This window comes from Cryptomeria japonica, chromosome 4 (assembly GCF_030272615.1).
Source record: "Cryptomeria japonica chromosome 4, Sugi_1.0, whole genome shotgun sequence".
Classification (NCBI taxonomy): domain Eukaryota; kingdom Viridiplantae; phylum Streptophyta; class Pinopsida; order Cupressales; family Cupressaceae; genus Cryptomeria; species Cryptomeria japonica.
Window position 1 is genome coordinate 286,431,417 of NC_081408.1, and position 17,599 is coordinate 286,449,015.

Genomic DNA, 17,599 nt, shown 5'->3' on the forward strand with positions numbered 1-17,599 from the left:
CTGGTCTATGTTGTTTATAGTTGTAATGCTACACTGAGTATTGCCATCAATGCCAAAGGGGGAGATTGTTGGCATATGATGAACCGGTATGATGATATGATGATAATGTATGTTATCATTGATGTCAATAAGTGCAGGTTAACTGGTATGAAGATTGGAAGAAGTTGTTATTGATGTTCAAGTTGGAGAAACATTATAAAGAGATGAAGTGGATTGGTGCCAGGGTTTCACTAAGTGTGACTACCAGCTAGTAGTCTCAGCACTAGGGTTTCTAGTTTGGCAATCTAGCTTGTGAGATGCAACCGGTGACATTCTGTGATGAGTTAGCTAAGAGATAAGGATGAGATCAAGATCCCACGTCAATTTTGTGCACGTGAAAGATTTCCTTGAGGATCTTGCATGTGAAGATCTATTGCATTAAATGTCTACCTCTGGAATGAACATTCTTCTTAGTGGTATGTGAAGAGAGCATGAAGGGTTACTGATTTCCATATGCGATGGAGAATTGATGATGCAGAATGACTTGTGATCTATTTGAGATTGTTTCATTCTATGCAAAGTGTTTTGAATGGTCAGGATTGGACCACTTGTAATTGTAAACCTAAAATGTTTAGGGTTTATGCTACAGACTTGATTGTTGTTTATAAGGTTGATGATGTTTGTTATTGTTTATGTTGGAAAATGTTGTGTTTGTATCTGAGTGATGACATACTTGCCAGACCAGTGAGTGGAAAACTGCAGAGTGTGATTGCAAAGTAGAGGAACTAAAAAGGATCCGCCTTTTCATGTAGTGTTGTTATCAGATTAGAGGTTTACCTATTGTCTTATAACCATTTCAACTATTAGAAAATCCCTTTATCAGGTAGCTTTAACAGGCTTATTGCAAATCCTCTAACTAGGTGACTCAAGTTCATTGAGTTCTTTAAATCCTCCAACAAGGTAACCTTTAATAGGGTTTCAACCTTTAATAGGGTATATAGCCATCCCTTAACTAGGTGATCATTAATAGGATTGGTTCCTAATAGAACCTTATTATAAATTCCTTAACCAGACTAGGCTCCTAATAGAGCGAGCTTCAAAAGAGTTCAAAAACAAGCTTGTGGGTATTCATCCCCACCGTGGTTTTTCCCATTTGGATTTCCACGTGAAAAATCTGTGTGTTATAAGTTTTGCATTTTTCATGTGATGATTTACTAGTCTTTGTTTAGGTGAATATGCATGCAAACTTAATAGTTATGGTATTACTGATACAACACATGCATGAGTATATTATTAAAGTAGTTATCAAGTGTTGAATGTTATTTGAAGTTTTTCAATTTTTTCTATTTTATCTGTCTAAAGTCTTACTATGTTTAACCAGTATTGCCATGGTTAAGTTCAATGATGAAGACAACCAGTTAAAATTGTTTTAACTTGATAAGTTGTTGAGAAGTTTTTGTATGTACTAATTCACCCTCCCCTCTCAGTACCATTTAGGGTATTTGGTGTTCATCATTATTCATCATCTTCAAGTCATCTAAGTCCTACAGTTCAATTGGAAAGGCTTAACTGATTAGTAGAGACAATTTTTATCAGAACTGGGAATCGGGACTTCAACCGGTAAAAGAGTGACAGTGTTGCATTCTGACAACTGGTACGTGAAATTCATGAAGAATGAGATGATGTAGTTTTGTAACAATATTGAAGGCTATCAGATGAAGATATGTTTGTGACCACATGTGCAGAGTTGAACAGGTCAACAAGATTTGATTGCTAGAACAAAAGAATTGTCAGAGACTCAACTGCTAGTGATGATTATCACTAAGATCAGTAAACCGGTACAAAATTTGGTGTTAAGTCGGTGGATGACTTATGTAAAGAGTGAAATGCAAGTTTGTATAGATTCATTGAACCTAGGGAATCATTCTAAGTTTCTAGCCAACCTAATGATTTTTTTAAAGATGTGTGATGAGGTGTGAAGTATGTTATGTGTATGATCTTGAATGTGTGAGAAATCATTAGTGAATGTTGTATTTTCTAATAGTGTGGTGATTAGAGGAGTTTTGAGATAAAGTATATGTCATATTATAATTTTTTGAAGTAGCTCTTATCATACATTGATGGCGTTATACCAAGATCATTTGAACCTATTGTTATCCTAACAGTTACAATAGCTGAATCCCTTAACCAGGTAGGTCCTAACAGGCCTTAAACCTTTACATTCCCTAACAAGACAACTCTAAAAAAGGGTAGTAAATCCTCACATGAGGTTGATCCTAATAGGTCATTAAGATCCTCATAGGGATGATAGGTAAATCCCCTAACCTGGCGAGTCTTAACTGGGTCTTCTCCTAACAAGGCATTTCATTGTAAGACCTTAACAGGTCAAGATTTTTATTTTGCAGATAGTTATCTTGTGGGTACTAACTCCCATCATAGTTTTTCCCATTTGGGTTTTCCATGTATAATCTCTTATGTTATATGGTTTGTACTTGATGTGGTGATTGCTTACTTAGTGTTATTTCTTATATGCTTATTGAGTTTCAAGTTATTAAAGTGCATAATCAAATTTTTTTTATTTTTACTTGCACTGATTCACCCCTCCTCTCAATGCCTTGTAAGTTCATCAGAAATTGTGAGTACTAAATATATTGGAATAAAATTATGAAACATAGTCAAGAAAGAGCCACAAATAAAGATTCTAGGTAGTAAAAGAGGATCAAAGTCTGCATTTGAAAGTTCATGAAAAATTGTTAGGACCAGGAGGTAGTGCCATGGTCCTTAGTGGGCACCATGGTCCCTTTGTAGTGCAATGGTATTGAGGTATTTTTTAGAATCTCTGCAAAAGGTAGCTCACTTTATCTTGCTCTCCTCTATCCTTTTCCCCCCTTGTATGAATCCCGAATATGCAACTTACAAACCAAAAGAAGGGAAATTTTGCTAGCAATTGACACTCATTTGGTTGGTTTCATATGTTGTCATTGATGGCAATATCTTTCAGCTTGATTCTTTGGTTTGGTACTTAACCTAAAGAAACTTCACCAACACCGACAGGTATCTTCATCGACAGGAAAATTTCTATGGGTTCCAGAATTCAAGGCCAACATGATTTGGAGATCAGGCAAGGATAATAACTAGGAAAGAGGGTACCGGTATAGGAGGCCGACATCATTGGGAGATCTGGCAATCGGAAATTCACTTTGTTATTTATGTATATATGTAATGATTTGACATGAATAATCATTTGGTATTATCTATGTAAGCTAAAATGAGTCATCAAGGACTATAAGGGTATATAGGTCAGTTATTAGATCATTTTGAGATATGATGTTGTTAGATTAGATCAGTAATGTGAAGATCATGCATATGAGGTCATTTGTGTAAGAGATCAATATCTTGTGATGATTTGTAGATGATTTTGGGATGCACTCATAGAGCAAAGGTTATTCCAGTAAGGGTTTAGGATTTCAAAACCAAAATAGTCAAAGCTTGAACCGAAACTTGATCAGGCATAGAAGATGCATTAAATGAGTTTAGTTTTATGTTTCATTATTTAGAGTGACTATAGTTAATGAGACTTCTTTGTGTTGAGCAGTGTACTCTAGGCAGTAAGACTTCCTGCATGTGCAGGCCCCCATATTATGTAATATCTCTTCATATGGCTAATGAATTGATATTGTGGGTCACAAATCCTACCATGGCTTTTCCTCTTTGATGTTTTCCATGTATAAACTCTCTATTTAATGTTGTTCATTTGGGTGATTGGTTCATTGATTTACCAGTTGGTGGATGCATGTTATAATAAGGTTAAAATTGAACATTCTAGCAAAACACTGATTCACCCCCACCCCCTCTTAGAGTTCTTAGATTACAACAATTTCTATCAGAGGAAGCCTAACAACTTGAGGGAGATCGTGAATCCGGAATCCATGGAAATGAGTATGAAGAAACAACTTGAGGTAGGACTTGAAGATTATGATGTTGAAAGGATGAAGAATTTAAAGTTATAAGATGAATTAAATTTTGCAAAGGAATTCACTCACATCCTACAAGAGAGGATTTCATTTACTCAAGCTAGGAGGAAGAAAATTCTGCAAAATTAGGATAATGAAGAGAAAGATGCCCTTCAAGAGAAATATCAGAAGCTAAGTCAAGAAAATGTTGTCATGAAAAGTGAAATGCAATCCCTAACTATGAGGATGTCAAAGGAGATTGAAGACCAGAAGATGAATGAAGAAAACCTTGGGAGATCTCAAAAAGATAGATATAAAGAATGCATCTGGTTTCTTATGAAAATGATGTGTTCAGAATAGAATTAGTACAATCCTAAATAAATGAACAAGAACTTGAAATATGATAATCCTAAGAGATGATTTGACTATTCCAAATGAGTACAAGGATAAAATTTAAGGTTAGTTTAGTACAACTTGATGAACTATTGGAAAGCCAAAGACAAAACGGAGATTGCGGAGGACTTAGATTTGAGCAAGGTCAAAGCTCTAGTACTGCAAATGAAGATCAGAACAACTGAAACCAAAGAACACTAGTGAGGCAACTCGATGCTTACAAATTCAATAGTAGATGCTTTGTTTGTCATAAATTTGGTCATATGGCTAGGCAATGTAGAAATAGAGAAAATTAGAACTATAATTCTACTCTCGATCAATGTTCCAAATGCAATAAGTATGGTCATAAGACATAAGATTGTAGGATAAATGTAAAATGTCATGCACATGGAAAATTTGGACATATGGCTAATTAGTGTAGGTCAATCAATTATCTCGGTTACAACAAAGCAATTCAAAAGAACAATATTACATATTATGCATGCAACAAGATTGGACACATAGCCAAGTTTTGTAGAAGCAAAAATCCACCGATTAGCAATGATGGATCAAATGATAAAGGGAAATAAGAGATAAATGAAATGTGGCAAGATCATACTAAGAAATGGGTCAGGAAGTCAGATGATCAATCAACAAATGGTACTGCTTCGGTTACTCAACCGACAGAGTAGATTACTCCTGCATTGACAAGAACCTCATCTGGTAACTGAGGCATTTGCCCTAGGGGTAGGCAAATTTAATGAAAATATTGCATAAGCCCCGAGAAGGAGATATGGAGGAAAGTTATAGACATTGGAAAAGGTTTATTCGGCATGGAGATATCCAACTGAGATTCGGTATGTTCCAATGGAGGATATTTATATAAATGATGAATTAGTGTTTCTCGAAGATTAATAGGTTGAATTCACTTGATTCTTTATCACCTTGCATTTAGAGAAATTAAGAGAGATATAGAGTGAGTCTAAGAAGATTCAAAGTGATTAGAAATCTTTATCAGCAATTCCACTAGCACTCGACATAATTCTCTAGGGTTATTCACCGACAACCATTTCTCAGGTATTTATGGTAATAATCTCTTATCATGGAAGTTGGATCATTATTTTCACCTATTTTCATTGCAAATCCAACTATTGTCGAGGTTAAGGATTGTCCTACGCCAATTTTTAAGCCATGCCCGCATATATGCCACTATTACCAAAATTGTGCACATGAAAAATTTGGTGCCCTAATGAATCCTTGCATTCATTCATATTGAAAAGATCCAAATCATGAGAAACTAACCAAAAATGCACATTTTTTGTCTAACTTATTTGCTTCATGTGCAAATATAGGAGAAGCAATGTAGCATGTGGGTTAAAATGGGCTCTTGAAGAGGTTGAGCTCAGCATGCTAATGTAAGAATGTCAAAATTCTCCTTGTTGTGTGATCAAATGGCGACAATGAGAGACTCAGAGATTTCAAGCTCAAAGATTTTTGTGACAAATGCTCAAGTGTAGGTCGCATACAATAGCAAGGGCCATGAAAACCATTTGTCCCACATTGGTAGTGGGGAGGAGAATTCTTGTATTTAAAACTAAAGTCTCATTTATCCTTAGTGTCAAAGCTTATGGGATTTTGGCTAGTGGCCAATTAAGGAAGCAGTGGACCCCGCGCATGTGCACATCTCAAGGTGACCCAAATTTTGCATTAGACATCGGTAAGACCTATGATATGTTACAGTGAAGGCCTGATGAAAAGAGAAGGAAAAAGGTGTGAGGTAATGTGGGGCATCAAACATCGGAATAGTAGGTTCCAAGTTATCCTGAAGGCCTGATAAAAAGTGCGAGGCAATGCGGGGAAGCATTGGACATCGACGTAACTCATTCGGATGCCACCCCAAAATCCTGAAAGAAGTGTGATGCAGTGCAGACAAAGTGTGAAGGAGATCAAGGTCACCATCGGATATCAGAATAGCAAATTTAAAGTTGTCCCAATGACCCGATGAAAAAGCAAAGTAGTGTGTGTCGCCATCGAACTTTGGGAACTCCATGTTGATGATATCCCTTTGACCCAATGGAAGGTGCGATGAAAAGTGCAAGGTGGTGAGAAAGTCATCAGACATTAGGGTAACTCATTCTAAAGTTATCCCAAAGGACCAATAAAGAATGCAAGGCGAGGCATCAAGTTATCGGTAATCCCATTCTAATGTTATGCTAATAACCTGATGGAAAAAGTGTGAAGTAATGTAAAAGGTGCAGAGAAGTGCAGAGGAAGTGCCACCATCGGGCATCGAGAACCCTAGGTAGAAGTTACCCCAAAGGCCCAATGGAGAACCAAGGCAAAAAAAGTGTGAATGGAGGAATCATCAGGTTATTGATATCTTCATGTTGATGTTATGCCGAAGGCTTGAAACAAAATGCAAAGCAGTGAAGAGGTCCATCAGGTATTGGCAACACCATTTTGATGTTATCTCAAAGACCTGATAGAATACAGGAATCATCCAGCCCTTGAACCATCTTTGATAAATTTTCCCTTTTGGTGAAAGAGGGAATCCCTCCTTTGACTTTTCATGTTTGACTAAAAAATAAGTTCGATGAAACTTTCTCATTTTTCTTTGATTTTTCATCCTTCGATGAGAAAGCTATCTTCGGTCAACATCTTTTGTGCCTCTTTGACATCATCCTTTCCTCGATCTATCTTCTTGTTGATGAAACTAGCGTTTCGGTGAATCCTTTTGGGGGTCTATCATAGCTGAGGTTTTCTCGATAAGTTATTTTTCAAAGTGGGCCTAGGTTGAGATGAGAGTTCAAATGGCAGAAAAAGTGGACCCACAAGTAAATCAGAGGCTGACACGTGGCAAAGGTCTACAAATGAGTAGATGCATATATTTTTTAAAACTCAACTTTGAACTTGAACTTTCAACTAGTTCAAGTGGTTCAATGGTTCAAATGGTTCAAATTTCATTATCGTCGCTCATCCCTATTGGCCCAGGATGACAAGGCGAACTTAGAAAGAGGTGGGTCCACTCTAGAGTGTTGAAAATTTTAAGTGAAGCCTAGGTGGATCCATGGACAAATTTGAATGTAGCACGTGGCAAGGGTCAAGTGACTAAGTGGGCTTATTTTTTCAAAGAGCAACTCAGGTGGGGTTTTAAAGACCGAGCAAGTCTAAAGAGATCCAATGGCTCTTGCTATACCACAATATAAAAGTGCCCGAGCATTAATCACCATGACATGGCAACAAGCCGCTAGCAGTTTTCGGTGGTTAAAGAGAAAATCTAACGATTAATCTAGGCAGCTAGGGCAGATGGTTAAGTGACTAAAAAAGGTAAAAAGAAAGTATTTCCTGATGGATCCGATGGTGGTCACTATACTACATCTTGAAGTTTCTTGATGGATATCTATCTAGAGTTGGCAACAAGTAATAAGTTTTCATTCAAGGCGGTTAGTGAGGCCATGTTGAGATAAAGGAGCAAAGACCCCAGAGTCAATTAGAAAGTGCCATGTGACAGAGTGTAAATAGAGATAAAAGAGGATTGGATGATTAGGAAAGCTACTCAACTAACTTGTCATTGACTCGATGGATTTCATTTTAGAGGTCGAGAGAATTGGTGGTGTGCATGGTGAAAAGCCCACCAATAGAAGAGTTAAATTCATACATGAAAAAATTAATTCAGACACTGATCGATTGTCAAAAATGCAAGTGTTGCATACCATTGGAAAGCTCACAAGATAGAGAGATCATATTTTTCAACCATTTTTACAAGAAATTTTAGCATGAAGATTTGAATGAATGATTTGATGATTTCTTGTGATTTTTATCCTCTAATTTGTCTCATTCAGTCAATTTGTGGTGTAAGAAAATACATCTTAGTTGCAAGTTCTAGTTTTTGTTAGTTGATTTTAATTGCTTGAAGTTGTGAAAACCTGTTATTTTCCTTCACACATGCATTAAATTCATACCTTTATAGAAAATATTTATGCATCTACAAGTTCAATTGAGTTGTGAGATTCAGAGTTATTTGCTAGAAGATTTTTGTGAGTTAAGCCGGTTCTAGATCTCAGATAAGATATTTGGTGCATCACCTTCATTAGAATAGATTTTTATTACACGCAAGCCTTCTATCCCTTTCTATCCCTTTTCTTATCAAGTATTTACAAGACATTCACCAAATAGGAAATTGACTTGATCTCTAGAGATTCACCTTCACTTTGAGCAACCCACAGGCTTGAAGGTGTTTCCATGTTTCACAGGATTTCTTGTTTTTGAACATAGCATCACGGGTGCAATCATTAGTGACAACAACCACCTTGGATGATTTGGTTGGTGCAATTTTACATGTTTCGAAAGGATTTATTTATGTGGAAGACATCAAATCATATATTCATTGCCACATTGAGGATCTGGGTACCAGTGACATCAAGAATATGTACATGAATGAGTTGATGAGTGACTCAGGTAAGATCAAACCCGAATATAAGCACATTGAAGATCTAGGGTTTACTGGCATCCTTGATATCCCTGAATTAGAAGATGAGATCATCCTATATGTACTAAGCAGGGTTCATGGAGAGTTTATTTCATTAGACAAGCCATATAAGATTAGAAAGGAGGCCATTAAGGCCATCACCAATTTTCCATAGATTGGTCAGCATCCAGAGAAAAATATTTCAAATGATCAAGTTAACAAACTCACCGATGCAACTTTGGACTAAAAATTGATGAGGGTCAACACCATCACTAATTGAGACATCAAATTTGGAAGCATGATCATTGGGTATAAGGTAACTCAATCCAACCTTCTCAATTATGTTTCTAGCTCCTGCATATATGCCACACATAAAATTATGAAGGAAAATGAGAAAATAGATCTCTGTGAATGGATCAAAGATGAGTTCATCATTAACCTTGGAAAGATTAAAGGAGAGCAAAAGGGGGTATTCTGGTATGGAAATCTCATTGTCAACTTAATGATATTTTTCCTTAATGAAACTCCTAGTTGTGGGAAGAGACAGTGGGTATTCGACATCCTTGTAGGCAGACAATTGAAGCAATCCATTGCTAGCTTGGGAAGTCTGTGAGATGGTAAGGTTTGGGGTTAGCATTTTAGAAAGCAATGAAATCTAGAGAGAGGGTTCCCAAAAACATTGTCAACAAATACTCAATCGAGATCTACTTTATAGTAAAAAATGATGAAACCTTAATGGAAGCAGTTAAATCCCGTAGGATATAGATAGAGGAGATGGGGTATGACGTTGTTGTTGTGATTCTGGAGGCTTATGCTAAAATGTTGATTGATGCTCAAATTGATGAGGCTGAAAAGTCTTTTGGTACTGCAAAGCAAAAGGAGCAAGAGGTTTGAATTGAATTCAATTGAAAGAAGGGGGAGAAACAACAAGGTAAGACAAGAAAATTAAAGTATCCCAAGACATCAAGACCTTAATGGAAGTTGTTCTAGAAAAAGGAAGGAAGAGGAAAGAGCCTCAAATCTTCATTGAGCCTATTCTATCAGACTTTAGAACTAAAGATGACACTCCTATAGCATTCAAGAGGGTGTTGAGAAAGAAAGGTGAGGAGCCTAAGGAGGAATCAAGGAAGCAACTGGTAAGAAAGGTAACAATCAAGGTATTGGCTAGCAAACTTGTAGAGAGAAGACCTACTCCAAAGAAAAGAGCTCCAAAGGAAACATCTCCTACACCTTCTACACCATCTGGTACTCATAGAAGAAAGAAGGAAGACATAGACCTTTCTATTGAAACTGGTAATGTATCTATAATCCCTCCTAAGACTTGTGTAGAACTGATAAATGAAATCATGAAGGATGGAATTCTGAAAAATATACAATAATATTATGAACACTTAGATGATGATGAGTAGAAAGAAATTGAGGAAGCAATCTTGTTAGACCTAGATATAGTTAAGAAGGCTTTATTAGAAATTGAAAAGCAAAGACTAACTCAACTGTATAATATTTTATATGTTAGGAGATTATCTTCTATAGAGGAGGACCAACACATAAAAATTCAATAGTTATTAACTACTTGTGGTTCAATTACTCCAAAAGAGTTGGATATGACCCTTGAAGTTGCAAACAAATTTTTTTTCCATAGCAAGCACAATATAGTTAGACTTAGGGCAGGCAGGGTTAATGAAGTAATTAGTGAAATTCACAAGGCATGAGTATATTTCTTCATTGACAACCTTGGTTTCTTCTGTTCACTGAAAGATAATCCTAAGACCAACACTATTGACATTCTGACTAAAGAGAAAGGCAAAGGTGTAGTGGGTGCCCCACCCACAATTTTGAAAGATACTAAGGAATTGGATGTAGAATCCTTGGCAGAATCAAATGTACATGACAAAGAGGAGATACTAGAAAAAGTAGATAATGTGCATATACCAATAGTAATAGATACTACACCAAGTGGAGAAGCCACTAGTCCAAAAGAGGATGTTATTAAAGACAATAAACCATCAAAGAGAAAGGGAGAGAATCTGGCAAGGAACCAGTAGCGAACACAAGATGATGAAGGAAGGGTTAGTGGATAAGAGAATAATTGACCAGTCAATTCCAATTTTGCACATACTTGTCCCAAAGTGCTAGTTTGACAAAGGAGCAAGCCCATCCTGCAAGCTCAAAATAATTACTGCTCACATCTCTAAGAATTTTCAATCACTGCAGCAAATATCTAACCAATAGGAATTGGAAAGATTCACTCAAGATAAGAAAGCCACTTTTGATCAATTGATTGAACCAAGAAAGAAAGAGATTATTGATAAACTTAAATTAACTGATAATTCTTTAAGGCAATGTACAAATATATACAGAGTATCTTGTAACACTAGATTACTAACTGCAGATATAGATAAAAGCATTAAAGATTCCCAAGATAAAATTGCAGGTATAGTGAATTCTTTTGATGGTTCCAATTCTTTGACTACATCTATTGATGGGTAGATTTTGTTGTTAGAAGCTCAAATTTCAGCTATTGAAAGGGATATAGATAAAATCATTAGGAGATCTAAAGGGCTTAGAGGATTGGTGAGTCCCCAATTAGACTCCTTGAGTGTACATAAAAAGGAATACATAGATATGATAGGACAACCCACACTGATAGAGCTTAAGGAGTAAGAGTCCCATGCTCATATGCTTAATGGAATTGTATTGGTATCTGACACATTCAAATCTGACTGTGAAACTTATCTAGAGCTTTTGGAGAAATCCTATCTGAAAATTTTCAAGTATATTCAACTCTGGTAAGGTGTTTTGGGACATATTGTTTCTACATAATTTCATTATTTATCTTGGTTTTTGGTGCTTTTTGGCATTGATGTCAAAGGGGGACGAGTATAGGTGAAAAGTAAATCCTTGACATCAAGAGATAAAGAGTATTTGTATAGATCATGATTACAGATGACATATTCAACTTAGGGGGAGCAATCTCAGGGTGAATCTGGCAGATGGAAACAATTATCATTTTTCACATGAGTGTTGCCATCAATGCCAAAGGGGGAGATTATTGGCAATTGACACTCATTTTATTGGTTTCATATGTTGTCATTGATGGAAACATGTTCCGGCTTCATTCTTTGGTTTGATACTTCACTGATAGACACTTCACTGACACTGACAGGTATTGTCACCAGTAGGAAAAATTCTATGGGTATGAGCATTGAAGACCGACATGATTTGCAGATCAAGCAAGGATAGTAAATGACAAACAGGGTACTAGTATAGGAGGCTGATATCATTGGGAGCTTTGGCAATCAGAAATTCACTTATTTATTTATGTATATATGTAATGAGCTGACATCAATAATCATTTTTCATTATCTATGTAAGCCGACATGAGGCATGAAGGACTGTAAGGGTATATAGGTCAGTTATTAGATCATTTTGAGATATGGTGTTGTTAGATTAGATCAATAATGTGAAGATCATGTATATGAGGTCATTTGTGTAAGAGATCAATATCATTTAATTATTTATAGATGATTTTGGATGCAGTCACAAAGAAAAGGTTATTCTAGTAAGATTTTAGGGTTTAAGAACTGAAACAGTTAGAGCTTGAACTAGAACTCGATCAAGCATAGAAGATGCATTAAATGAGTTTAGTTTTATGTTTCAATATTCAAAGTAACTGTAGTCAGTGAGAATTCTTTGTTTTGAGAAGTGTTCTCAAGGCGGTAAGCCTTCCTGCATGTGCAGGCCCCCATATTATGTAATATCTCTTCATTTGGCCAATAAATTGATATTGTGGGTCACAAATCCCACTATGGTTTTCCATGTATAAACTCTCTGTGTTATGGTGTTCATTTGTATGATTGATTAATTGATTTCTTTACTTCTTTGAATTATATATGTACTAGTTTACCAGTTGGTGAATGCATGTTATAATAAGGTTTGAATTGAACATTCTAGCAGAACACTGATTCGCCACCCCCTCTCAATGTTCTTGGATTCGAACAAAGTCTATTGTGGGTGGCTATATAGGGTTTTTCCTTAGTCAAACCCCTTGCTTTGGTTATTTCCACCTCCACAAATAGCCTATAATGTATTGAAAATGTGTGTGTAAGAATCTTGTGTGTGTGGAAGATCCTAAATGAACAAGAAATTAAATATTGAGTTCTACCCTACACTTTGGAGAGTAAACCCTAAATGAGTGTAAATGTAAATATAAATGCTTCAAATTAGTAAAGAAATAATGGATCTAAAGAATGAGTATAAATATGAAAATGAATATTATGAAGCTCATACAAAGACATGAAAATAACATGAAACCATATCAAACACTAAGGGAGAGGTACAAACCAATCAACAATCGATGATCTTCTATTATTCTTCAATGTCTTCAAAGCTTCTATTGATGATGAAAATAGTTGATGCATACTTGATAGAAGCTTGATTTACTAATTGAAGACTTCACATAACCTGCATTTTCACTTCATAAGAGGCTCCTTCAATTTCTTGAAGATGGATCCTTCAAACGAAGAAAGGAAAGGCTATATGTATGAAACCCTAACTGTTTTGTACCACGGGCTGACCTAGAAATGATATTTTTTCTCAATTTCCTAGATTCAAACATTAAAACACAGCTAGAAAATGCTCTTGAAATTCAAGGTGAAAATTTGGGACCAAGAGGATGCCTCTTGGTCCAACCAAACTTTTTCCAAATTTTTAAGGAAGCAAGATATTGTTATTCTAAAGTCAATTCCAGGAGTATGTGAAAATTCAAGGTATCTAGATATGTGAAATCGGGCCTTGAAGGTCATAATAGGACATAATTAGAGATTTTGATGAAATAATTAATTGGAAGAATAAAATAAAAAAGGGGTACACTTAGGGATAAGGGCCCAATTTTATGATGTGTAGAGTGATGAAAGAAGACTTTATATTTAATTTAATTAATTAATTAAATTCTTAAAGGGAATTTGAAATGCAAGATGCAAACACACTAAGGTAGGTGCTAACCTAAGGGTGAAATTGTACCAGCCAATTAAGGGTGTAAAATTTATGATGCTATAGGACTACCATAGCCTCATCATTACCAATGTCCACATACTATCTAAGCTCAAAGAACCTATGCTCATACTACTCAATAGTCATAGTCATTTGTCTCACCTCATGAAACTCATCAGCACGAACGATGCCTCCAATGGTTTGATAAAAATCAAACTCTGAATCTATCAAGAAACAACTCGCATGATACCAAACATATATCCATGTGTAGCTTCTATTCCTCCAACCACCACCAAGTGGAAGAAAATTCCCCAAGGTGCATGATGGTACACCACCATGCAAGTGCATGGCAAAACACTTGTCTATGTCTATCAACTATCTCCAAAGCTTCTATTGATGATGAAAATAGTTGATGAACACTTGATAGATGCTTGATTTACTAATATAAGACTTCACATAACTTGCACTTTCACTTCATAAGAGGATCCGACAATTGATTTTAGATGGATCCTTCAAATGAGGAAAGGAAAGGCTATATGTATGAAACCCCAACTTTTTTTTTTATCATAGGCTGACCTAGAAATGATATTTTTTATTAATTTCCTATATTCAAACATTAAAATATCCCCAATACATGCTCCCAAAATTCAGGGTAAAAAAGTTGGGACTAAGAGGCCCCCTCTTGGTCCGACCAACTTTTTTCCAAAATTTTGAGGCAAGATACTATGATTCTAAAGTCAATTCTAGGAGTATGTGAAAATTCAAGGTGTCTAGATATGCAAAATTGGGCCTTGAAGGTCGAAATAGGACTTAGTTAGGGCTTTTGATGAAATAATTAATTGGAAGAATAAAACAAAAAGGGGCACACTTAGGGATAAGGGTCCATTTTTATGATGTTTAGAGTGATGAAAGAAGACTTTAGATTTAATTAAATTAATTAATTAAATGCTTAAAGGGAATTTGAAATGCAAGACGCAAACACACTAAGGTGAGTGCTAACCTAAGGGTGAAATTGTTCTGTCATGCCCAAACTTTTGGCCATGAATGGAATAATTTTTTTTTAGAAAACATAACCTAATAAAACTAAGTTTCCTAAAATAACACAGTAACAAGTTTTGTCTTAACTACGTTTGAATTCTACTTCAACTAGAATTAATTTAAACCACTATGTCAAGTAAGCGGGATAATCTAATTTGCATGCGGGAAATTAACTTTACAAAGAATTTATTATTATCTCATTAATTAATTAAATAATAAATTCACTTAAGAAAAACCCCTAAATTAATTGACAAGGGATATTATTATTCTTAATCAATCTTTTTAATCATTGTAGGAATTAATTAAATTAACTCTAGCAATTGGATTTTTTAATCCCATGAATTATTTTAACAATAATTATAATGTGTCTAAAGGGCTAAATAAATCCATAATAAAATTTTCCCTATAGAGTTTAATCTCAGCAAGCTTAAAATTTAGGTGAACTAAAAAAAATCCCCTATGGCCAAAATAACTTACAAAGTCATTATAAATTTCCTAAAAGATTAAACTCCAAAATAATTTAAAATTTAAAACATCATATTTAAATATTTATTCAACGTATATATATAAAATATGAATGTTTAATTGAAATAATTAAACTAAATTTAATTTTATACATTCAAATTTTAAACTATATATATCTATATACGTACGTGTGTGTGTATATATATATATATATATATATATATAATCTGAAACTATTTTCTTTGCTTTCTAAAATTATGCAAAAATTAATCATGTATGGACATCATGGAAATAGGGCAATATTTTTATTTATTTATTTAGTTTAAACAAACTGTTTATTTTATCTAGGTTTGTTTTCTACAATATTTGTAAGGAATAGAATGGCAGATTTAGATAATTTACAACAGCATTAATACAACTTAAAATTTTATGTAAAACTATTTTACTAAGATGAATACCACATTTAAATCCATACTAAACTCTAATTTACTATATTTGCACTTGAAATTAAATAAATAGGATTAAGAGATCATTTCTAGCTTAATACTTACATGCTATTCTAGTTTATGTATCTACACTATTTTCATTATGCATAAGAGATGAAATGGACTTTAATTTTCAAAATAAACATGAATACAACAAACATTATTTCGATAGCTATAGGAACATATTTCCAAATATAAACATTTCATTTTTGCAATAATAACTTAATAGAAGAATATCTTTTTTTTTTTTTTGATAAAACAAGAAATAGAAAACTGTTATCATTTCCAAAATAGTAACTTTTACAAAGGGGAAGAAAACCCCACTTAGCCTCTCTTCACTGTCAAAGGAGGCTCAAACAAATAAATACATTTCTTTTCAAAATAAATAAAACATGCAAATTTTCATTTACATTTATGCAACTAAAATATAGCATCCCATTTCTTATTCTCTCTCTGCAAATCAAGTACAAACAGCAACTCCTAGCTTGTCTTTTTTTTCTTTTCTTTCCAAGCAACCTACAAATAAATCATAAGGTTTTGACCATAGAGAGCTCACCTCCTAGCCTAGGCTTACTAAAAACCACCCCTGAGCTTGGAGAACCAAGCCCTAGATAGGTTACACACATGCAAACACAGCAAGCAAGGGAAAAACACACAACAACACTTTCCCAACCAAGGCTACACTTCATCACAAAATGTGATGTTTTTACATGGGTGGTAGTGGACCAAATACCCTGAGGAGACTGCAAGACTGGTACATCACAAAGCCACCTCATGGCAAATAAAGATATATCATAAGTTCATTAACCCCACATCCTTATGCCCCCCCAAGGCATTCATGCCATACTTTCTCTCCTTATGACCCCCAAATGCATAAACCAGGCCATGCAGCAAGGGTCACATATACACCTCTTGAGATCACTCTCAAAATGAGAGCCTCTCACTCAAGGGTTTTCAAACTCCTACCACCCACAAGACCATCCTACTCTCCCAAGAGTAGAAGGTCTTAGTTACTCCCAAATCTCAAGAAATGCATAAAAGAATAACAGATAGGTCACATAATCATTTTCACAAAAGAAAATACAAGAAACCAGCTTTTACATACAAGCAATCTTTCCAACATAAACATGCAACATAAAAAGAAATAAAAGGAGAAAATGAACCAACCTTCAATCTGCCCAAAGGTTTCCTAGAACTAGTTTGAGGATTAGCAGCCCAATTCCACAATTCTTCCTTCTACATAGCCAAAATTCTATCCCAAAACCATTCTTTTCAAAATTGCATGATCTCCAAAAATGGAGAGTGGGTGATTACCCACAAAGTCTCTCATTTTTCCCTAAAAAGACCTCAGTTAGAGTTCTCACAGGTTTCTAAAACTGAAAAAAGAAAAAGTAAGAGAAAGTGGGAAAAAGGATCTCACATCAAAAGGGAAGGTTATCTGACCTAGATGGCACCTTCTAATTTGAATTTTCGCTCACCTTATGAAACCCACTTTTTGAGGTGACTAAACAGTCACATGGGAGTAGTCACATGCCTAAAAAAACTCCTAACCCATAGGTATACCTTATGGACTTTAGGAAACACCTCTAAACTACCCCTACGAGTCCATTTGACCCCTTAGAAACCCATCTGAAGTTAACTTTCGGGTCAAACCTGAGTTGACCACTCCAAAGACTCTCTACCCAAGGAAAATTTAGAACCACATTCAAATGTTTGAAAAATCTATGGTTGAAACAACTCCCTCCAAGAGACAAGTGAAAAATCAAGACATAAATCAACACGTGTCAAGTGACACAATAAAATACTTTACAATATTACACATGAAATTTGTCTTTTGATGGATTTAC